General features: G+C 43.3%; 1 protein-coding gene across 3 annotated transcripts in view; it reads right to left on the reverse strand.

The window, feature by feature from the left end:
- LOC134338085 (uncharacterized) overlaps positions 1-21,097 on the reverse strand; it is a 37,755-nt gene extending 16,658 nt beyond the window's left edge. Inside the window, exon 1 of one of the 3 annotated variants that reach the window (XR_010016136.1) lies at positions 20,843-21,097. The gene's annotated coding sequence lies outside the window, so the exon portion shown is untranslated. Of the gene's footprint in view, positions 1-20,157; positions 20,291-20,842 lie in introns of those variants that run through there. The other 2 variants (XR_010016135.1, XM_063033620.1) reach the window with 2 other exon arrangements.
- Positions 21,098-23,699: the final 2,602 nt, after the last annotated feature.

Consider the following 23,699-nt stretch of genomic DNA (forward strand, 5'->3'; position numbering starts at 1 on the left):
GTTAAAAGGCCTGAACAGATTAGGTATGGCAAAGTTATTTCCCCTAGTAGGGGATTCTAGGACAAGAGGTCATGACTTCAGGATTGAAGGATATCCTTTTAGAAAGGAGATGTGGAGAAATTACTTTAGCCAGAGGGTGGTAAATCTGTGAAATTTGTTGCCACAAGTGGCTGTGGAGGCCAAGTCATTGGTTGTATTTAAGGCAGAGATAGATAGGTTCTTGATTAGCCGGGGCATCAAAGGGTATGGGGTGAAGGCAGGGGAGTGGAAATGACTGGAAGAATTGGATCAGCCCATGATTGAACGGCAGAGCAGACTCGATGGGCCAAATGGCCTACTTCTTCTCCTATATCTTATAAGTAGAATCAAAAGGAAGGGAAGTGCATTTCAGCATACATGGGTGAATTGAAGAGATTATCTGAGTATTGTCCATTTGGTAATGGGCTTAATGATTCATCGAGAGATTGTTTAGCTTGTGAAAACTTACAAGAAAACATTCAACAATGGCTCTGAACTGAAGCACAACTCACATTTAAACGAAAAGTTGAAATAGCTGTATTCATAGAAACTGCAGAGATGCAATTGAGTTGTAGTCAGAAATGAAAGTGAGTGTGTACAAAATTGCAATGTCTAAACAAAAACCTGCCAGGCTGAACAAATGGTGTTACCAATTTGGCAGGTGCTCATGTAAGCCAGATCAATGCAGATTTAAAGGAAAACTTGCCGAGAATGTAACAAAGTAGGACACATACAAAGAGCATATCAGGCAGACAAAGATAAATGGACTGCACAGAGAAGAGATAAAGTTATAAAGTCAAGTTGCAGTTCAAAAAGAATACTAATCTTCAAGCTGTTGGTGAAAAATCTGATAATAATGAGAATTATACAGGACGGGGTAGTCTTCAGGTTTACAATGTGAAAACTAACAATACATCAGCAATATGACTTAAAAATCAACTGAAAGTAGTTTAAAAAAGATATTGGATGATGCCACAGCTGTCTTCATGCTGTACCAGAGGGCAAACAGGTGTTGGTGCCAACGTCTGTGCCCCTGGCTCCTGACTAAAATGCAAATCAGACCAAGGAAGGACCATACTGCTCAGAGGAATTGAGAAACTGATGAAAGTGGTGGTCTGACTACAACAGTTTTTGCAGGCGACATACCTGAGAAAGCTTCTGATGTTAATCAGGCAGTTACTTGTGAAATATGGCTTGGTTTTAACCTGTAAAGTGTTCAAGGCGCTTCAGGAAAATTGCGAGCATTTGGCTTTAGTGCATATGAAGAATCAGAATCTACTCTGCATGCATTAAAGTTATTGCATGAACTTCAAGTGAGAGACAAAAAGCTGATCATAGAAGTACATGCAAAGACCAAAGCCCAGCCTGATGATGGGAAGGCCAAAAAGAAGGGAGTCAATGGAGATACGATAACAGAAGATTTGTCAGATGATGTTGTGGATGAGGAAACCAAGAAGAGAGTTCAGATTGTACAGGGAACAATAGAGGGATTAGTAAGAGCATATTCCACTGAACTAAATGCACCTTCCCAAAATCAAAATATATGTCTTAGAAAGGATAAAGAGTAAAATAGAGGAGGATGACATAAGTGCTATGGACATGGAAGAGGATAAAGGAGAATTAATTTCTTGAGAAATAGGCAAATTCAGAGTTACGCAAATGAAACGAGAAGAAGAAAAAGGAAAAGCCAAGAAAAAAAAGACAGGAAGTTGAAAATGGGAGATGAAATAAAGGGCATGAGCGAGAAAAACAGAATGTGAGAAAGAAGACAGTGGGAACAAGAGTTTGAGTGGGATCAAGGAACAAGAGTGGGATAGAGAGAGACAAAGAAACAGAACTGGAAGAGAAGCAAGGATCGAAGCAGATCAAGACAGAAAATCTGAGAAAAGGAGGAAAAGGTGTCCAGAGCTGTCAGAAGCACTTCCTGCATTCTCAGAGTCAAGTCCTACCTCCTCCACAGACAAGGCACCTGAACCTGAGGTTGTTTTCACAGCCTTAAGTCTTTGGAGTTTACAGTCAAGCAGGGAGGAATATTTTGTATTTAATATTTCAGAAATATTTGAGTAATATTGAAAATAATTTGATTAGCCTTCTTTGTTGCTTACATAATGCTTTGGGAGCTGTATATAAAAGTACACAAATGGCATACGTCATTTTGTCACCAAGTGATACACGCATGCCTCGCTTAAAGTAAAAATGAAGCTAGGCTTGTTATTCTCGGTTCGGTGTTTTCCTTTGAATTAGTTTTTATGTTTTTCAGTTACAAAAGTAACAACTATAAAATTCAAAGGCTACAGTGAGAAGGCAGGAGAACATAAATCAGCTGTGATTGAATGGTGGAACAGACATGACATGCTGGATGGCCTAATACAGCTCCTCTGCCTTCTGCCTTATGGTCTAACCTGTATAGATCAGTGAAGAGGAGATGTGAGGTCGATCACTTCAGAATGATTTCACCAATGACATAAAACCAGATGCTGACATCAATTAATTCCAACAGTCTTGGGATTGACTGATTTCACTGAACGACATGCTTAAACTCTCGAGTTGGGTTTAAATTATAATCCTCTGACTCTGAGTCATGGGTGCTAACAATCTTTGATCAGAGTATAGAGTAAATAAGACTAAAAGACCATAGGATAAAGGAGCAGAAATAGGCCATTCGGCCCATCGGGTGCTCTGCCATTTCATCATGTCTGATCCGTTTTCCCTCTCAGCTCCAATCTCCTGTCTTCCTCTCATATTCCTTCATACCCTGACCAATCAAGGATCTATCAACCTCTGCCTTAAATATACATAAAGATTTAGCCTCTTCAGCTGCCTGTGGTAAAGAATTCCACAGATTCACCACTCTCTGACTAAAGAAACTCCTCCTCATCTCCATTCTAAAAGGATGCCCCTCTATTCTGAGGCTTTGACCTCTGATCTTAGCCACTACTTCCATAGGAAACGTCTGCTCCATATCCACAGTATCAAGACTTTTCACTGTTCGATAGGATTCAATTCAGTCACCCCTCACTATTCTGAATTCCAGTGAATACAGGCCCAGGACCATCAACCACACTTTGTCTGACATGTCATTCAATCCTGGAATCACTTTTGCGAACCTTCTTTGAACCCTCTCCAGTATTAGTTCATCCTTTCTAAGATAAGGGGCCAAAACCAGCTCACAATACTCCAAATGAGGCCTCACTAGTGCTTTATAGTGTCTCAATATTACACCGTTGCTTTTATCTTCCAGTCCTCTTGAAATGAATGCTTACGTTGCATTTGCTTTCCTCACCACAGACTCAACCTACAAATTAACCTTCAGGGAATCCTGCACAAGGACTCCCAAGCCCCTTTGCATCTCAGAATTTTGTATTTTCTCTCCATTTAGAAAATCGTCAACCCTTTCATTTCTTCTACCAAAGTGCATGACATTATGCTTCCTGACATTATATTCTAATTGCCAGTTCTTTGCCCATTCTCCTAATCTGACTAAGTCCTTCTGTAGCCTCTCTTCTTCCTCAGAACTACCTGCCCCTCCACCTGTCTTTGTATCATCTGCAAAATTTGCAACAAGGTCATCAATTCCATCATCCAAGTTATTGTCATATAACGTAAAAAGTATTGGTGCCAACGCAGACCCTTGCGGAACACCACTAGTCACCGGCAACCAACCAGAAAAGGCTCCCTTTATTCCCTTTCTTTGCCTCCTCCCAATCAGCCACTGCTTTCTCAATGCTAGAATCCTTCCGGTAATAACATGGGCTCACAGCTTGCTAAGCAGCCTCATGTTTGGCATTTTGTCAAAGGCCTTTTGTAATTTGTAGACCACAGCCTTATTACTGTTTGGGGGTCTGTATATAACTCCCATCAGGATCTTTTAACCTTGCAGTTTCTTAGTTCCATCCACAACAATTCAACACCTTCTGACATTATGTCACCTTTTCCTAATAATTTCATTTCATTTTTTACCAACACTGCATTCAAGTCCTGTATTAGTCCTGTATTCACTCCTTTCGATTTTTTCCACCTTTTACGTTGCAACTCATCCTGTTGACAGCAATTTTGCCCTATCATCAGTCTTTCCTTGCTAGGAGTCTCACTACACATCGCCTCTGTTTGTAAACCAACTACCACCTCTTCAGCATTATCATTCGGTTCCCATCGCCCTGCCAAACTAGTTTAAAACTATTCAAACAACTATAGCCAACCAGCCCACAAGAATATTGCATCCCCTCAGGTTCAGGTGTAACCCGTGCGTTTTGTACAGGTCATTCTTTCCCCAGAAGAGATCCCGTTGATCCATAAATCTGAACCCATGCCCCCTGCACCATGTATTCACCTGCCTATTCTTACCCTCAATGACACGTGGCACAGGCAGCAGTCCAGGGATTACCATCCTGGATGGAGGTCCTGTTTCTCAGCTTTCTGCCTGGTTCCCTAAAATCCCTCTTCAGGACCTCCTCACCTTGTCATTGGTGCCAATATTTATCAAGACCTCTGGTTGTTCACCCTCGCCCTTGAGAATGTCAGGAACCTGATCTGAGACATTCCTAATCCTGGCTCCAGGGAGGCAACATAACATCCCAATGTCTCTATCGCCCCCACAGAACTTCATCTCTGTGCCTCTGACTAAAGAATCTCCTATCAACACTTCAGTCTTCTTCACCTCTCTGCTCTTCTGAGCCACAGCACCAAAGTCACTGCCAGAGACCTGCTCACTGTGTCTCCCTGCTGGGAGATATGTTCAGTTCTAGTAAGAAAGTTAACGAAGAGTTAAAGAGTTGTCATTAGAAGTGTACATGAGAGAGGTCATTACCATGAATTGGTTGGAGCATTGAGATTCTTGGCTATTTATCTAATAGGCTACAAGTAGAACAGAGACCAAATTAATTCTTACAAATTGACAATTCAGTGCACCTTGATTAATGTTCTACAAGGAATGTGAATATTTCACACAACTCTGAGCTTAGCTTAAATCTGATTGTTGACGTGCAAATGCACCAAGGTCAGATTTCACTTACCTTTTTGATCAGGAAGAACTGACTCTCCGCAAAATGCAGCTTGGTTACTGAGATGTCCCTAAACATGTAAATAATGTCCAATATTCCCCAGCAATGTTCCTGAACTGTAAACACTGGATGAAGCGACATTTCCATTTAGTCATTCAGCTTCCAAATCTATGTTCATTCGTTATCAATAGGTTTTCAATAGGTACATTTAACGTCAGGGAAATGTATACAATATACATCCTGAAATTCTTCTTCTTTGCAGACATCCACGAAAACAGAGGAGTGCTCCAAAGAATGAACGACAGTTAAATGTTAGAACCCCAAAGTTGCCGCTCCTCCCCCAGCTCCCCCTTCCCACATGTAAGCAGCAGCAAAGCATTGGCACCCCTCACCGAGCACTCAAGCATGCAGCAAAGCAATAATAAAGGCACAGACTTGCAGTACCCCAAAGATTACTCATTCACCGCGTAATTTGACATACCACAGGCTCTCTCTCTCTCCCTAATGAGGGAAAAAGAGATGTCCCCATTTCACAGCGAGAGGGAAGACATAACAAAGCACCTCAAGGACTTACAGTGTTAAAAGTCTGTTGCATTGCTTCTTCCGAGCTCTGTGCCCAAAGAACTTGGGTCTCTGGTCACACAGTCAGCAGCTAGCTCGCTGCTTACGATCTTCTCCCACAATGCATCAGGTAGCGGCAGCACCGACCTCGAATCTGCCCACCTCCTGAGCCACGAATATCCGGCACACTGAACGTGCACTGGTCCTCCAGGGCACATTCTTGGCTATCAAAAAGTGTTCAGTCGTGAGGCCCCGAGAGCAGGTCCCATTTCCACAAAGAACTGAAGTCAGCGTGTAACTCCAGGAAACATACATCAAAGTTGCTGGTGAACGCAGCAAGGTCAAGGTCTTCAAAAGAACCGCGAAAAGGAAAAAAAGAGATATCAAAGGTAGAAATACAGCTGTTTCTGAAGATGCAAACAAAGGAGTCGCCATGAGATGCCATCATCCTCCTACGTGCCGTGTTGTATGACATGGGCCCCTGTATCCCACTGTATCTCCAGCTAGTGACCCCATATTCCTAAGGCACTATCTATATTGTTTATCTTGACTCACTTAATACAAGCTAAGAGTAAAAGCAATATTATCATGGGATATTTGTTCTAGACTCATTGAGCTTTTGTTAAACTTCACTGAACAAATCTGCTAACTTACATCTTGTTGCTACACCTTCTGTACACCTTCACCATTGTTATGTGCCATGTCGAATGATGTAGGTGATCGTGGTCTTTCCATGACCATGGTCGTTCCAAGCAAATTTTTTACAGAAGTGGTTTGCTATTGCTTTCTTCTGGGCAGTGTCTTTACAAGACAGGTGACCCCAGCCATTTTCAATGCTCTTCAGAGATTGTCTGCCTGGCATCAGTAGTCGTGAAACCAGCACTTGTAATATGCACCAGAAGCTCACACAACCTCCACCACCTGCTCCCATGGCTTTATTTAATCGTGATCTGGGGTCTAAGTGGGTGATACATCTTGCTAAAGGGTAACCTGTAGGCTGGTGGAGGGAAGGAGCATCCTACCCTCCTTTAGAAGAGATCTATCTCCACCCCACCACCCAACCAAAGCTATGTGCTGTAGCTTCCTGCATTTTGTTCACCTTGTCCAAACAACTCAGCAGCTGCATCCTTCGCAGCTCTACCTTTGGGTGATGTGTTGGTTTTGGGGATTTGAACCTAACCTGATCAACATCCCAGAGATGATCTTTGTTGAATTACCCAAAGACAGAATTAAAAGTGATGCAGCTCTCCGTGTCTCAGATCCTTCAAATGCTCAGCTGACCTAGCATAACCAATTCAGATACGCGCCTCTAAGCATCCTTTTTTTCACTGGATTCTCATCCTTTTGTCAAGGCCAAGAAGGCAGACAATAAGCAGCTTTTTATTGAATTTCTCAAGATATAGTTCTGGGGTGCCATGGTAGTGCAACAGGGTCATGCAACCCTCTTACAGCACGGGGCATCGGAGTTCAGAGTTCAATTCGGGTGCTGTCTGTACCTTCTCCCCGTGACCGCATGGGATTTCCTCTGGCTGCTCCTGTTTCCTCCCACAGTCTAGATATTTACTGGTTAGTAAGTTACTTGGTCATTGTGAATTGTCCTGTGAGTAGGCTAGGATTATACAGGCGGATTGCTGGACGGTGTTGAGCTATTCCATGTTGTATCTCTAAATCAGGGGTTCCGAACATGGAATCCACGGACCCCTTGCTTCAGAGTCTTAGTCCACGGCATTAAACATGTTGGGAACTCCTGGTCTAAATAAATAAATGAATGAATTAAGGAAGATAATACTGCTGGTTGTTCATATTTTGTTCAAGCCTTAGTGTGGTTACTTTGCCATGCATGTGTCTCACTGAATCTTAATAGATGTCCTCGGCAGTCAATTGTATTCAACTCATATTGAGCAGTCTAAGGATTACCCTCACGTTGCAGCTGCCTTTGTTTGATGCATTACCTGTCAATGTTCCTCTTCCTCAGCCTGCAGCCTAATGTAGTTCAAACATCATTAAATTTCTTCTAATATGACATTTATTATTCATATCTCCAGTATCCATTATATCTTTCTCTTGCATTAAATTTCATTTTGTTGTCAACGATATCTTTCTTGATTTAACTATCTGATCATCTGGTTAGAGGATCATAGAATGATCCGGTGCAGGAAGCCTTCATTTCAACCTGTCTGTGAGAGTTCTTTGATCGGCGAGGAGTTGTCACCTGGTGAAGGTGCCCTGGCTCTCCTCTGTCCCCTCAACCACCTCATGGTTCTGAGATCTTGGAGGGTGATCTCCATGCTCCAGGAAGTGGAGGATGAAGCTTTCACCCGAAGAATAGACCAAGTCCTGTCATGACCCATCACTCGATCAGTATCTTGGGACAAGGAATTGAGATGCCAATGAGGCTCATCCGTCCCTGCTCCAACTCAATATCTTCTTGATGCTGCACGTCTAGATCAACCAACACAAAAGTAAAGTAGTCCTCTTAAGCTGGATCTGAGGGCAAAGGCAGGGGTGAGAGAGCCAATTCTACCTACCTCTGGTCCTGTAAGCAACCATGTTGGAAGAGCTGCACATTAGGTTCTTCCCAGTGTTATCCTTTGGCCCAGACCTACAGTGGATGTAAACCTTGGTAAACCTTGACTCTCTCCATCCAGGTTTGTCAAAGAAGCTTAGGCAGATGTTGTCCACTACGGACCTTGGGGGTGGGAACACAGCTGGGAGAGGATGTCTGTCAGATGTGACTGAGGCACTTGCCACACAGTGTGAAATAAGCCTTCTTAGTTGTTGATGGTTAACTCTCTTGCACCCCCTACCAATCCAACATGGACTTCACAAGCTGATCTCAGTGAATTCCCTACAAAGAGGCCAAGTACCAGCAGCTTGTCACCCCAGCACAAAAGAAGAGGAAGAGGAGACACTGAGAGCAGCCATCCAAGGAAGATGATAACGGAGGGCCTACTTTAAGACTGCCCAGCAGAAAGGGGAGGAACAGAAATGTGAGGTGGAATTCTCAGCAGCCAAGAGCCAGGCCAATAGGGCTAGCCTGGTGCTTACCAGAGCCTGGTAAATCAGGTGATACAAGGAGACCCAGGAGCTGAACAAAGAAGACGAAATTACTGACAGTAATGGTGTGGATGGAGATGGTAATTAATTCCTATGGATGGATATCTAGAACTTACACAAAGTGCCATGTGAAAATCCAGTAGATTATGGGCAAAAAGGAGCTGATTCAAGATTAGCAGGGGCTGAAGAATGGTCCACATAGAACTGAAAGGGAGTATAACCAGCTGGAGTGAAGAAGGTAGCCAAGTCTTGCAAGGTTGGGGAAATACGATGAGAGATTTGGAATGGAAGTTTGGAAGATTGAGAGCTGAAAACTTCAAGCTCATGGAAAAAAATGAACTCCAGAAAAAATGGAAACATTAACTCTGAATAACTCTAGTCTGTATATGTGAACTTGTTGTGGTTTGGAGGCTTGTGTGCCTCAGTGACCCGGAAAGCTACACTGGCTGGAATCAGGGCTTTATACTTTGGCTCTTGGTGGGGTCACCCATGCCAAACAAGTCAAATGTTCGAGGCCAGACTAAGAATGGTCCGCCGGTCCGCCAGTCCTCCAGGTTCAAAGGTTCAGCTCAGGGCTAATCCTGACTGGTCAAACAGCGATGAAGAATAATTCTCCATCCGAGTGCGACGGTTTTCCCGAGTCTCCATCCAGGATCATGCCATGGTGAAAACCAAGAATAAACTCCTGACACGATGAAGGTAGTGAACACTGCCAGAGATATGGAGGACCTTCATTGCTACCCTAAACACTAGCAGTGTAACGGGCAAATGAGGGAAGAGAGATTGGCTTGGATTATTTGGAAGCGACACTGCGCACTTGAAATTATCCAATAAAAACTTCACATTTGAACATCTTGCAAATATTTTCCTTTTGATCAAGTATCCACAATGAAATTCTCATATCCAAGATAAATACATCTCCAGCCAAAATATGAAGATTTTATGAGAGTTCAATATTAGCATCTGACTGTCGCTGTAACCGATTGCTTATACTGCCATGTTAATGAGCTGTATTCACACAGCAAGGCTGAGGTGCCCCTGGGCTGAGCATAAACACACCACACTGAGACCCATCTGTGTCTTCCTCTCTGAAAGGGAGCAACAACAGCAGTTGGAAAATCCTTGTCAGTTTGTGAGTCACCTTGAAAAATTCCTTTGTGACATTCTGAAGGATGGCAGGAAAATCAGGACACCCTTCAGCCTGCTGAGCTCAGACTGTGCATAATAATGAGGAATATCCACTTACTATTGGGACATGGTCTATTTGTGCCAATTAGATTTTATGGCCTTAAAGGCACAGGTCAGGCCACATCCTGTTCTCCACACCGTCGTAATTCTGCTTAAAACATGTGGTCATCTTTGATTTACAATGAAAAATGTCATATGCATTCATTATTTAATTTAGCACTATTTTATACATTCATTTAAATCACTTCCTTTATTTTGATTTTGTCGTGCCATGGAGATTACATACCGACCTGTTAAATTCCAAAGACCTGGTGTTTTAATGAAACAGGAATGAGAGGGGCTTTAGTGTTGTTAAAGTCTGAAAGCAAAAACCAGATGTAATTCAAGAGGAAGCTATTGTATTTTAGACAGCAATTCAGATTAGATCACTTTTAATGATGCCTTGGGCCATACAGAAGGTGATGAATTTTCCAGTGTCTGATGGGCAGGTGTATGCATCCATGATGGGGCGGACAAAAGACTATGAAGTCCCTTGGGGCTGTCCATAAGGTCATGAGATCATAGGTCACTACTTACCATAGCATCAAAGATCTCACAAACCGTGGACAAAATTCTGAAAATGCTCAAGCCCCTGAGGCCACCAGTGCAAGCTTCAATCTACAGTCCCCTTCACACTCTTCCCCATCATGACCCCTGAATCCCTTTCCCTGTGACCTGTCATAGAGTAGGCCTGATCCTGTCTTCCTCCCTCACTTACCCCAGGACACTGGACATTCTAGGGCTTCCACTCCTAACTCTGGGCCTAACCTCTTCCATTTCTAAATACACAGACACCTACAGGTCATTCACAACAAGGATTTGATTGCTTCCCTTCCCTCCATTTGGTCCATGGCCACCGGTCATCCTTGAAGATGTGATGCCCTGAAACCAGTTGGGAACAGACTACCAGGCAACACTTTCCAGCTCTAAAACAGTTCATCACCCATTCAGTCGTGTCCCGGCACAAATGGAGCCCGCAATGTAAGACGATAGAATCACAAGCAGAATTTCAAGGCCATTGTCACTGTGAAACATTGAATGTTTACAAAACACAGTGGCGGCCCCACCTGTCACTTCAGTGCTGATTGGCGGTGGGTTCCAGGAGCAGATGCACAACATTAAAGAGCCTGCAGGAGCCTTGCATTAATGCAGTAAACAGTTTTGCTGAGAGAAGAGCAGATGGTAAAGACACAAGGATCAGTCCTCCCTCCTTCCCCCCGCCCCCCATTACCATACAAGAAGCCATATATTTATACCACATTAGTTATCCTGCATTGCCCATGGTGGCAGATACATCATCCTTTGGATTACTTCAAGACATCGTGTCCACTGAAAGATCAAGTTTTAGGGCTTTTCGTACACAAGCAGGTTCATTCTAGAAGAAAAACTAATATTTATGTGTCAACCATCTTAATTTGTTCTAAAGGCCAAGCAGCTGGATTTACTGCCCATAATAGAACCATCCTCCAAGAGGACCACAATCCTGTCCTGTTTGCATGCCTCCATGATCCAGAGAGCTGCATTGGCTAAAGCCAGGGTTTATGCTTTAGCTCTTGGTAGGGTCACCCATGCCAAACAGGTCAAAGGGTAGAGGCCAGACTAGAAGTGGGCCACTGTTCCTCCAGGTTTGGGGGTTCAGGTCAGGGCTAACTACCCTGACCAGTAAGGCAGATCTGTTATGGAAACAGCAATGACGAATCCCTCTATATCTGAGTGCAACGGTATTCCTGGGTCTCCAGCTGGGACTTGCATGAATAACAGTAGTGAAAACCAAGAGGAAGCTGCTGACATGATGAAGGAAGCCTTAAACACTGTCAGAGATGGGGAGGACCAGAGGCATAATGGGCAGTAAGTAAGTAATTTATAGAACCAAGTTATACAGACTAATGAAGTTTTGTGTTCATTCTCCAGAATCTGTGATTTTGGAGGATTTGCAATGGATGTTGGCCTTTGTTAAGTTAATTGAGTTTCGGGCAGCATTATTTTTTCCTGCTGGGCTATTTAATAGCATGTATAAATTTCATATCAATGTTTGAAAATCTTTGAAGGAAAGAACTGAATTCATAGAGGGATTAAGCAAGCAAGATGAAAAATGCAATTAGATGCAAAAACTCCAACAGTATCAAGCATAATAAACTCTCCCTCAGGATGTGGGCATCACCCACAAGATTGACATTTATCTCTAAATGCTCTTCAGAGGCAGAAATTTGAAATGGAAATGGAAATATATAGGAAATTCTCTGAAGGCCTGTGATGAGACATTGTAAAACACTCGGCGTTCTTTGATATACTCTCAACTAAAAGTAGTGGATGTGGACCAGTACATCATGGGTAAAGCCCTCCCAACCATTAAGCATATCTACATGAAAAGCTGTCGCAGGAAAGCAGCATCCATCATCAGGGATCTCCACCGCCCAGGCCAAGCTCTGTTCCCACTGCTGTCATCAGATAGAAGGTATGGGAGCCTCAGGAATCACACCACCAGCTTCAAGAATAGTTACTACCCCTCACCCATCAGCCTCTTGAATAAAAGCGGTTATCTACACTAACTTGCCCATCCATTGAGGTGTTTCCCACAAAGAATGATCTCACTTTAAGGACTCTTTGTCTTGTTATTTCATGTTCTCATCACTTATTGCTATTTATTTATATTTGTAATTGCACAGTTTGTTGTCTTCTGCACTCTGGTTGATCTTTCATTGATCCTGTTATAGTTACTATTCTGTAAATTTGCTGAACAGGAAATTGAGTCTCAGGCTTTGTATATTATGATGTATATGTACTTTGATAATAAAATTTACTTCTACTTGTACTTGTAACAAAATGACAGCACCATACTTGTTGAATATATGTCGAATTAGCATATCAGAGGGAAATTGAAAATGTGGCTGACAACAACAACCTCTCACTCAATGTCAGCAAGGAGCTGATCACAAGATCACAAGACAAAGGAGCAGAAGTAGGCCATTCGGCCCATCGAGTTTGCTCCGCAGCTCCCCCATGAGCTAAACTATTCACCCATCTATTTCCAGTTTCTGGCTTTTTCCCCATATCCCTTGATACCCTGACTAATTAGATACCTGTCAACCTCCTCCTTAAACACCCTCAATGATCGGGCCTCCATAGCCATATGTGGCAACGAATTCCACAAATCCACGAACCTCTGGCTAAAAAAATTTCTCCTCATCTCTGTTTTAACTAGGTACCCTCTAATTCTAAGACTATGGCCTCTTGTCCTGGACTCACCCACCAAGGGAAACAACCTTTCCACATCTACTCTGTCCAACCCTTTCAACATTCGAAACTTTTCTATGAGATCCCCTCTCATTCTTCTATACTCTAATGAATACAATCCAAGAGCCGACAGACGCTCCTCATATGTTAGCCCCTGCATTCCAGGAATCACCCTCGTAAATCTTCTCTGAACTCTCTCCAACATCAGTATATCTTTTCTAAGACAGGGGTCCCAAAACTGCACACAGTATTCCAAATGAGGTCTCACTAATGCCGCATAGAGCCTCATCAACACCTCCTTACTCTTATACACTATTCCTCTTGAAATGAATGCCAACATAGTATTCACTTTCCTTACCGCCAATCCAACTTGGTGGTTAACCTTTAGGGTATCTTGCACGAGGACCCCCAAGTCCCTTTGCACTTCCGATTTTTTGAATTTTCTCCCCATCTAAATAATAATCTGCCCGATTATTTCTTCTTCCGAACTGTACAACCGTACATTTGTCAACGTTGTATCTCATCTGCCATTTCTTTGCCCACTCTCCTAAACTGACTAAGTCTCTCTGTAACCTTTCCGTTTCTTCAACATTTCCTGCTCCTCCACCTATCTTGGTGTCATCTGTAAACTTGTCCACAAAACCATTTAATCCATAATCCAAATCATCGATATACATGGTAAAAAGAAGCGGCCCCAACACCGACCCCTGCGGAACACCACTAGTAACCGGCAACCAATCAGAATAGGATCCCTTTATTCCCACCCTTCGCTTTCTGCCTATCAGCCAATGCTCCACCCATTCCAATATCTTTCCTATAATTCCATGGGCTTTCGTCTTATTAAGCAGCCTCATATGCAGCACCTTATCGAAGGCCTTTTGAAAATCCAAATACACAACATCCACAGCCTCTCCCTTGTCAATCTTATTCGAGATTACCTCAAAATATTATTGACAGCAGGAGCAGGAAATGAAGGTCTACGAGCCAGTCCCGAGTGGGGGACTAGAGGTTGAGACGGTCAGCAACTTTAAATTCCTCAGTGTTATCACGTCAGAGGATTTGTCTTGGGTTCTGCACGTAAGTACCATTACAAAGAAATCATAGACGTGCCTCTGCTCTCTTAGAAGTGTGCAATGATTCGGCATGTCATCTGAAACTTTGACAAACTTTTATGGATGTGTGGTGGATACAGCCCAGCCTCCCCATCTCTGAGCACATTTCCATGGAGTGCTGTTGCAGGAAAGCACCATCCATCATCAGGAACCCCTACCATCCAGGTCGTCATCCCTTCTTGTTGCTGCCATCTGGAAGGAGGAACAGGAGCCACAGGATGCACACCACCAGTTATTACCCCTAAACTATCAGGCTCTCGAACCAGAGAGGACAACTTCACTCGCCCCATCACGGAACTGTTCCCACAGCTTATGGACTCACTTTCAAGGACTCTTCATCTCATATTCACGATATTTATTCTTTATTTATTTATTATTATTATTATTGGGATTTTTTCTCAGCTCAAGGTTTTCGTGTAGGTTTTTGCAAATAAAATGTAGTGAGGTTTTTTATGTTTAAGGAAAGACTGTAACATATTTTACTGAACTCCGAATCCGGAACACAGAAGCACACTAAAAACCCTTTACCTAATTACATCACCATGTCAGACCAGCCTTTTAACGTGAGGTCCCAACTCAATGTCGGGGGTTGTGAATTACATACATTTCCACCAGTTATGTTACTCTACATTGGCATAGCCAAGCGCACTCATTTCTCAATTACTAGGAGCTTTCAGACTATCCTACTGGTGTTTAGTACTGTGGCTTTCTGGAGATTTATATAAATATTGCTACGTAGACCTAATTGTCTAATGCTATTGTGTAGTGACTTTGGGATGATACCAGTTGTAGATTCCTATCGGGACAATGTATACCCTGTTCATGTTCCACAATCTTTCAGTTTTCACTTTTAATTCAGCCTATTTCTGGTGTTTTTCCCTTATTGATTTCTGTAGGTTATTTGTGTTTGGAATGGCTGTATCTATTAAGTACTTTGTTCTTGCTTGTTTATCCTGTACTATTATATCCAGTCAGTTTTTATAGATTGTCCAATCTGTAATAATGGGTTGGTTGTAATATAATTTGTAGGACTCTGACTTTAAAACTGGATCAGGCTTGTATTAATATGGTGTCTTTTATGAGTTTGTATTTTAAAGCAAGATTTTGGCGATTGATATTTGCCACTTGATCGTTATTATTATTATTTCTTATCGTACTTGCAACATTTGTTGTCTTTTGCAGATTGGTTGTTTGTCCGTCCTGTAGGGCGTGGTCTTTCATTGATTCTACTGTGTTTCCTGCACTTATTGTGAATGCCCACAAGAAAATGCATCTCAGGGTTGCATATGGTGACATATACAGAATGTACTTTGATAATAAATTTACTTTGAACTTTAGACAATGTCATGTCATATTCATTAAGCCTACATTAGACCATAAGACCTTAACATACAGGAGCAGAATTAGGCCATTTGTCCCATCGAGTCTGTTCCAACATTTCATCATGGCTGATCCATTTTCCCTGTCAGCACCTGGCTTCTCCCCGTATCCCTTCGTGCCCTAACTAATCCAGAGTCTAGCAAACTCTGCCTTAAATACACCCAATGACTTGACCTCCACAGCCGCCTGTGCCCTCCCGTCTTAAGGCTGATTTATACTTCTGCGTCAAGTCGACGCCATAGGTACGGCGTCGCCGCGAACCCTACACCATAGCCTAACGCGCACCTCTCCCAAAATGTAACTATGCGTCACGGCAACGCAGACCGCAACAACTGTGATTGGTCCGCTTGGTAGCATCGCATTTCCTCCTACGCTGCAATAGCTTCCCATTGGGCGACTGAGGGACAGGGAAGGAACTCTGACTGCAATGCTTTCCATAAAGCTTTACAGACCTCCGAAATTATGGAGGACACATTTCACTTGTACGAAAAAAGACACTCGCTTTAAACTTGTTTACCCCAAGAAAGACTACCATGAGCATGAAGCCTTGCATGGGCATACGTGACATGCACAAATTGCAGAGCAACGCAGACACACCAACGTACAAGTATAAATGCCCACGACGCACGTAGGCCACTTGCGTAGGTTACGGCGTACATTTGACGCAGAAGTATAAATCAGCCTTTAGACTCCCCCGCCAAGGGAAACATCCTCTCCACCTCCATTCTATCGAGGCCTTTCAACATTCAATAGGTTTCCATGAGGTCCTCACATCATTCTTCCTAACTCCAGTGAGTAGAGGCCCAGAACCATCAAACGCTCCTCATATGATAAGCCTTTCAATCCTGGAATCATTTTTATGAACCTCCTTTGAACCCGCTCCAATGTCAGCACGTCCTTTCTAAGATAAGGAGCCCAAATCGCCTCACAATACTCCACTTGTGGCTTCACCAGTGCCTTGTAACACAGCTTTATTCATTCAGCTTAATTATATCATTTATTGTGATTGTCTCCTGCTGTGAAGAATATCCACTGGTCCATTAAATCATATAAAACACTTGAACTATAATAAATCTAGAAGGATTGTGAATTCAGAGTGAGACTACTTAATTTAGACATTGGCTACTTAAAAAAAGCAGAGACGTTGAGGAGCATACAACTATAGGAGAGGTGTTACAAATGGAATTAAGAGTACAAATAGTGATTAATGAAATATTACTGTCCTTCTTTAGTATTAAAGAAATTGATGCTCTATTAAAAGATTCCGGAAGTTTACCAAGTTTCAAAGAAGCCTCAAAAACCTTATAGAGCCAAGGAATCAATAAAGAAGCAAAACATTTATAAAATTCAACGGTAAACCCATCAGGGCCAGGAGCTTTCCCCAGATTCATAGAAAAAATAACATTCTTAATCTCATCCATTGTAATGGAAGTATCTAATAAAGAAGACATATCCTGTGAAATCAGAGGGAAGTCTAACTTATCTAAAAAATCATTCATATATTTAGAATCTCGAGGAGACTCTGATTGGTATAAAGAAGAATAAAAATCACAAAAGGTTTGATTAATCCCCACATGATCCAATATCAATCGATCATTTTGGTTATAAATCTGATTGATTTGAGATTTAACATAATTAGATTTCAATTGATTAGCCAGCAGCTTACCAATTTTATCACTGTGAACATAAAAATCACTTCTTGTTTTCTTTAATTGGTTTACAATCGAGGACGAGAGTAGTAAACTGTGTTCCATTTGAAGTTCAGTTCTTTGTTTGTATAGCTCCTCAGAAGGAGCCATAACATATTTCTTATCAATTTCTTTAATCTTGTCCACAATTACCATCTCCTCCTGCTTCTGTTTCTTCCTCAAAGCAACGGAATACGAAATAATCTGACCCCGAATATAGGCTTTAAAAGTGTCCCAAAGAGTGTTAACCGAAATATCTTCTGTATGGTTAATTGTAAAAAAAAGCTCAATCTGTTCATTCATAAAATTAACAAAGTCCGAGTCCTGAAGCAACAGCGAATTAAAACGCCATTGTCTATTGTTTGGTATATTGGCCATAATTTTAATAGAAAGCTTAAGTGGAGCATGATCCGAAATGGTTATAGAATCATAATCACATTTAATCACTGAAGAAATGAGACGAGAATCAATGAAAAAATAATCAATTCTTGAATAGGAATGATGAACATGTGAAAAGAAGGAAAAATCTTTTTCCTGAGGATGCAGAAAACGCCAAATGTCCGTCGACCCAGAATCAGAAAGGAAAAAATTAATCAAATTTGCAGATTTATTAGGTAAAGTCCGTAAAGGAGCCGAACGGTCCAAAGCTGGAGATAAACAGGTATTAAGATCTCCGCCCCAAATCAATGAAAACTCGTTCAAATTCGGAAACTGATCAAACAATGATTTATAAAATTCCGGACAATCCATATTAGGAGCATAAACATTAACCAAAACTACTTTTTTATTAAATAATAAACCACTAACCAATAAAAATCTACCATTCGGATCAGAGATAATATCCTGTTGTATAAAAGTAACTGAGGAGTCTATAAAGATAGAGACGCCTCGAATCTTAGCATTGGAGTTCGAATGAAATTGTTGTCCCTTCCAAAATTTGAAAAAACGTAGTCTGTCCCCCCTCCGTACATGGGTCTCTTGTAAAAATAAAATTTGTGCTTTAAGTCTCCGGAACACTTTAAAAACTTTTTTCCTTTTAATAGGATGATTAAGACCATTAGTATTCCAGGAGACAAAATTAATAATAGACTCCATAAATCCTAAAGTCAACCCATAACAAGGAGGATTGACAATAGGCGCGACCCACAGACCCGGAGAGGAAACAGAACATACAAAAGATACCGGGGAAAAGGACGTAACCAATACTTCAATAATGTATATAGCCCAAAGAGAAACAAACTAAAACGTGAAGCCCCTCCCACCGCCCCCCACCCCAGGACCCCAAGGCGAAATCTAAAGCAGACCCGCCAGAAAGAAGCAAGCGCTAAAACTACCCCCATGACTTCCGGTATACGCTCCCTAAAAAAAAGGTATAAATATGAAAAGGATCAGCTAATTGTAAAACAGTAAAAAATAAGTAAAAAAAAGTTAGCTCAATTAAAATACACACAGAACAGAACAAAAGCCGGAAAGTATATATTAAAAAAAACCACAATAAACCTCAAACTCATGAATAGACACAGCAACAAAAAAAATAGGATTATTAACATAAAATGATTATAAAAAGCAAAACAGAATAAAATTTAAAAAAAAACTACAAAATTTAAGGCCGCACAGGAAATACGTAAGATGACAAAAGGGAAGTAACCACCCAGAATCCCCTGGGAAAAGAAAGAAATGACGCAGTTAAAAAGAAAGTTTAGCAGCCATATTAAGAAATCGAAAGTAAACTTTTCTGCCCAAATAGGGCACAGAAAAGTTAAAACCAACCAATTCACAGCCTCCGATCAACGGAGAAAATTAAAAAAAGGCAATTAAGATGTTGAAGATGAAAGTTGATCCAGATAACTCTGGGCATCCGATGGAGAATCAAAAAAACGAAGGGCTCCATCTGACATGCGAATCCTTAGACGTGCAGGGTACAGCAGCGCTGGTCTTAAATCCATCTTATAGAATTCCGACATCACGGATCTGTAACGGACCCGTTGGTCCCAGATTGGTTTACTGAAATCTTCCACGAATCGGAACTTAAGATCCGAAAAATCAATGAAACCTTTAGATCGAGCGAATCGAAACAGTCTCTCCTTATCTTGAAAGTAATGAAAACGTAAGATAACATGCCTAGGTCTATCTGACCTAGACGAGTATGATGGGATTCTGTGAACACGATCCAGTAGCGGTGGTTGGTCAGGAAATACAGTAGGGAATGCATCTTTTAAAAGTTGGGAGAAATATTTCATAGGGTTGTTAGCTTCCACGGCTTCCCTGACGCCAATCATTCGTAAATTCTGCCGTCGCATTCTAGATTCCAAGTCAGAGTTTTTAAAAGTCAAAAAGTCAAGTTTCTTCTTCATTACATTAATTGTTTCTTCGACTTTCCCCATCTTAAGCTCACTTTGTTGCGCGGATTTTTGAAGACCAGATATAGCCGACTGATGTTCCGCAATACATGTTTGCATCTTATCAATTAAATCGGCAATTTTCTGGAACTTAGTTGAGATTTCCATATGAATCAGGTCTTTAACAAAGCCCATAATTTCTGTACGAATCATCTCCCTAACAGAGGTTGAAATTTCCCTCTGAATTAACTCCGATATAGCTTCCAAAGTCACCGGTGATTCAGTCGGAGGGAGATCCGTAGCTTTCGGTTTAACCGGAGGTTTACCATCCTTGCCGTCTTTCCCGTTCTTAGACATAGCAGATCTAAGTTCCATCCAATTGTCAGAGAATTCAGTTTAATTCAAAGTATTGTAAAAATTGATGCCTTAATAGTTAATTAAAGTATAGCTGACCATAGAGAGAAAAAACTCAGAGGTAATGGAGCGAGTCAAGAACGCGACTTCACTCCATGAGCGCTACCGGAGGATCCCAGGTACTCACATTTCATTGACTCTGCCTCTCGCCGCTTCTCCCGTCGAGCTCTGAAGGCGACGCTCTCCGCCATGAGGAGGTACTTGGTGTCCCTATCCCAGACCCTTCCACACCTTCGGGACACTTTCTTCGCCGTCTGTAATGGTCCTACCCGCTATTTCATCCTCCGTCGGATCCACGCCTGCAATCGCCGTTTCTTTGACTTTGTCATGTTAGGCAAAGATCGCAAGATCTTACATCTACGGACTGCAGAGCCTGCCGGCCCCGACGCTAGCAGGCATGAACTTTCAATTGCGGCTCCTGCCATTGATCTCGGCGGCTCCAACACCTCAGGACATATTCAAAACCCGGACTCCAGCAACGACCATGGACACCTTCACAGCGATCGCGCAACCACCAACTGCGACTCCAGCCTTGAACTCCAGGCCGGGTCTTTATGTGCTGCTGTTGTGACTCCCGTCTCCCCTTCCCCCACCACCACTCCGCAGCCCCGTCTTCCTCAGATCCCACCGTCAACTCCTGGGCCCTCAGAGGCTCCATCTTCCTCTCACCCCAACCCTCCCCTCTCCATTGACACCCCCAGCCTCCCCCCTTCCCCCTCTGATCCCAGCTCTCATCCGTGCCGGGTCTTTACCATCCCCTCCGACCTTCAACTGTCGGAGGCAGAGCGCTCTGTTCTCAGTAAGGGCCTCACCTTTGTTCCCCTTCGCCCACACCTCAGCGAGTTCCGTGTTCGCCATGATGCGGAACTTTTCTTCCGCCGTCTCCGTCTCCGAGCCTACTTCTTCGGCAAGGACTCTTCCACCCCCACCGATGACCCCTTCTCCCGTCTTCAACCCTCCTCTTCTTCATGGACACCCCGCTCTGGTCTTCTGCCTGCTCTGGATCTCTTTATTGCCAACTGCCGACGGGACATCAACTGTCTCGACTTCACCGCACCTTGTCCCCATTCCAACCTCACTCCTTCGGAACGCTCTGCTCTCCACTCCCTCCGCACTAATCCTAACATTATTATTAAACCCGCTGATAAAGGGGGTGCTGTTGTAGTCTGGCGTACTGACCTCTACCTTGCCGAGGCACAGCGACAACTCGCGGATACCTCCTCTTATTTACCCCTCGATCGTGACCCCACTAAGGAGCACCAGGCCATTGTCTCCCACACTATCAACGACTTTATCCGCTCAGGGGATCTCCCATCCACTGCTACCAACCTTATAGTTCCCACACCCCGCACTTCCCGTTTCTACCTCCTACCCAAGATCCACAAACCTGCCTGTCCTGGCCGACCTATTGTCTCAGCTTGCTCCTGCCCCACCGAACTCGTTTCTGCATACCTCGACACTGTTTTATCACCCCTTGTTCAATCCCTTCCGACCTATGTTCGTGACACTTCTCACGCTCTTAAACTTTTCGATGATTTTAAGTTCCCTGGCCCCCACCGCTTTATTTTCACCTTGGATGTCCAGTCCCTATATACTTCCATCCCCCATCAGGAAGGTCTCAAAGCTCTACGCTTCTTTTTGGATTCCAGACCTAATCAGTTCCCCTCTACCACCACTCTGCTCCGTCTAGCAGAATTAGTCCTTACTCTTAATAATTTCTCCTTTTGCTCCTCCCATTTCCTCCAAACTAAAGGTGTAGCTATGGGCACCCGTATGGGTCCTAGCTATGCCTGCCTTTTTGTTGGGTTTGTGGAACAATCTATGTTCCGTGCCTATTCTGGTATCTGTCCCCCACTTTTCCTTCGCTACATCGACGACTGCATTGGCGCTGCTTCCTGCACGCATGCAGAACTCGTTGACTTTATTAACTTTGCCTCCAACTTTCACCCTGCCCTCAAGTTTACCTGGTCCATTTCCGACACCTCCCTCCCCTTTCTAGATCTTTCTGTCTCTGTCTCTGGAAACAGCTTATCCACTGATGTCTACTATAAGCCTACTGACTCTCACAGCTATCTGCACTATTCCTCTTCTCACCCTGTCTCTTGCAAAAACGCCATCCCCTTCTCGCAATTCCTCCGTCTCCGCCGCATCTGCTCTCAGGATGAGGCTTTTCATTCTAGGACGAGGGAGATGTCTTCCTTTTTTAAAGAAAGGGGCTTCCCTTCCTCCACTATCAACTCTGCTCTTAAACGCATCTCCCCCATTTCACGTACATCTGCTCTCACTCCATCCTCCCACCACCCCACTAGGAATAGGGTTCCCCTGGTCCTCACCTACCACCCCACCAGCCTCCGGGTCCAACATATTATTCTCCATAACTTCCGCCACCTCCAACGGGATCCCACCACTAAGCATATCTTTCCCTCCCCCGCTCTCTCTGCATTCCGCAGGGATCGCTCCCTACACAACTCCCTTGTCCATTCGTCCCCCCCATCCCTCCCCACTGATCTCCCTCCTGGCACTTATCCGTGTAAGCGGAACAAGTGCTACACATGCCCTTACACTTCCTCCCTTACCACCATTCAGGGCCCCAAACAGTCCTTCCAGGTGAGGCATCACTTCACCTGTGAGTCGGCTGGGGTGATATACTGCGTCCGATGGTACCGATGTGTCCTATATATTGGCGAGACCCGACGCAGACTGGGAGATCGCTTTGCTGAACATCTACGCTCTGTCCGCCAGAGAAAGCAGGATCTCCCAGTGGCCACACATTTTAATTCCACATCCCATTCCCATTCTGACATGTCTATCCACGGCCTCCTCTACTGTAAAGATGAAGCCACACTCAGGTTGGAGGAACAACACCTTATATTCCGTATGGGTAGCCTCCAACCTGATGGCATGAACATTGACTTCTCTAACTTCCGCTAGGCCCCACCTCCCCCTCGTACCCCATCTGTTACTCTTTTTTATGCACACATTCTTTCTCTCACTCTCCTTTTTCTCCCTCTGTCCCTCTGAATATACCTCTTGCCCATCCTCTGGGTCACCCCCCCCCCGTCTTTCTTCCCGGACCTCCTGTCCCATGATCCTCTCGTATCCCCTTCTGCCTATCACCTGTCCAGCTCTCGGCTCCATCCCTCCTCCTCCTGTCTTCTCCTATCATTTTGCATCTCCCCCTCCCCCTCCAGCTTTCAAATCCCTTACTCACTCTTCCTTCAGTTAGTCCTGACGAAGGGTCTCGGCCTGAAACGTCGACTGCGCCTCTTCCTATAGATGCTGCCTGGCCTGCTGCGTTCACCAGCAACTTTGATGTGTGTTGCTTGAATTTCCAGCATCTGCAGAATTCCTGTTGTTAGCATTAAGAAGGAGGCAGTGTGGAGGTGGATGATAATCAATTCAGGGAATGGGACAAATGGATTTCCCGCTTCATTTGGCAAGGAAGGAAACCTAGAATTCGATATAACACTTTACAGTTAGGGAAGGAAAGAGGAGGTATGGTTCTTCCTTGCCTGAGAAATTATTTTTATGCCTCACAGATAACCCCTCTGTTATATTGGTGTAATAGGGAATATAAGGCTAGATGGAAGGAAATAGAATTTGGATTAGTTGACAGTTTTCCTCTTCAGGCCTCAATAGCTGACAAAGGATTGATGGCCCAGTTGGAAA

This window comes from Mobula hypostoma, chromosome 26 (genome assembly GCF_963921235.1).
Source record: "Mobula hypostoma chromosome 26, sMobHyp1.1, whole genome shotgun sequence".
Classification (NCBI taxonomy): domain Eukaryota; kingdom Metazoa; phylum Chordata; class Chondrichthyes; order Myliobatiformes; family Myliobatidae; genus Mobula; species Mobula hypostoma.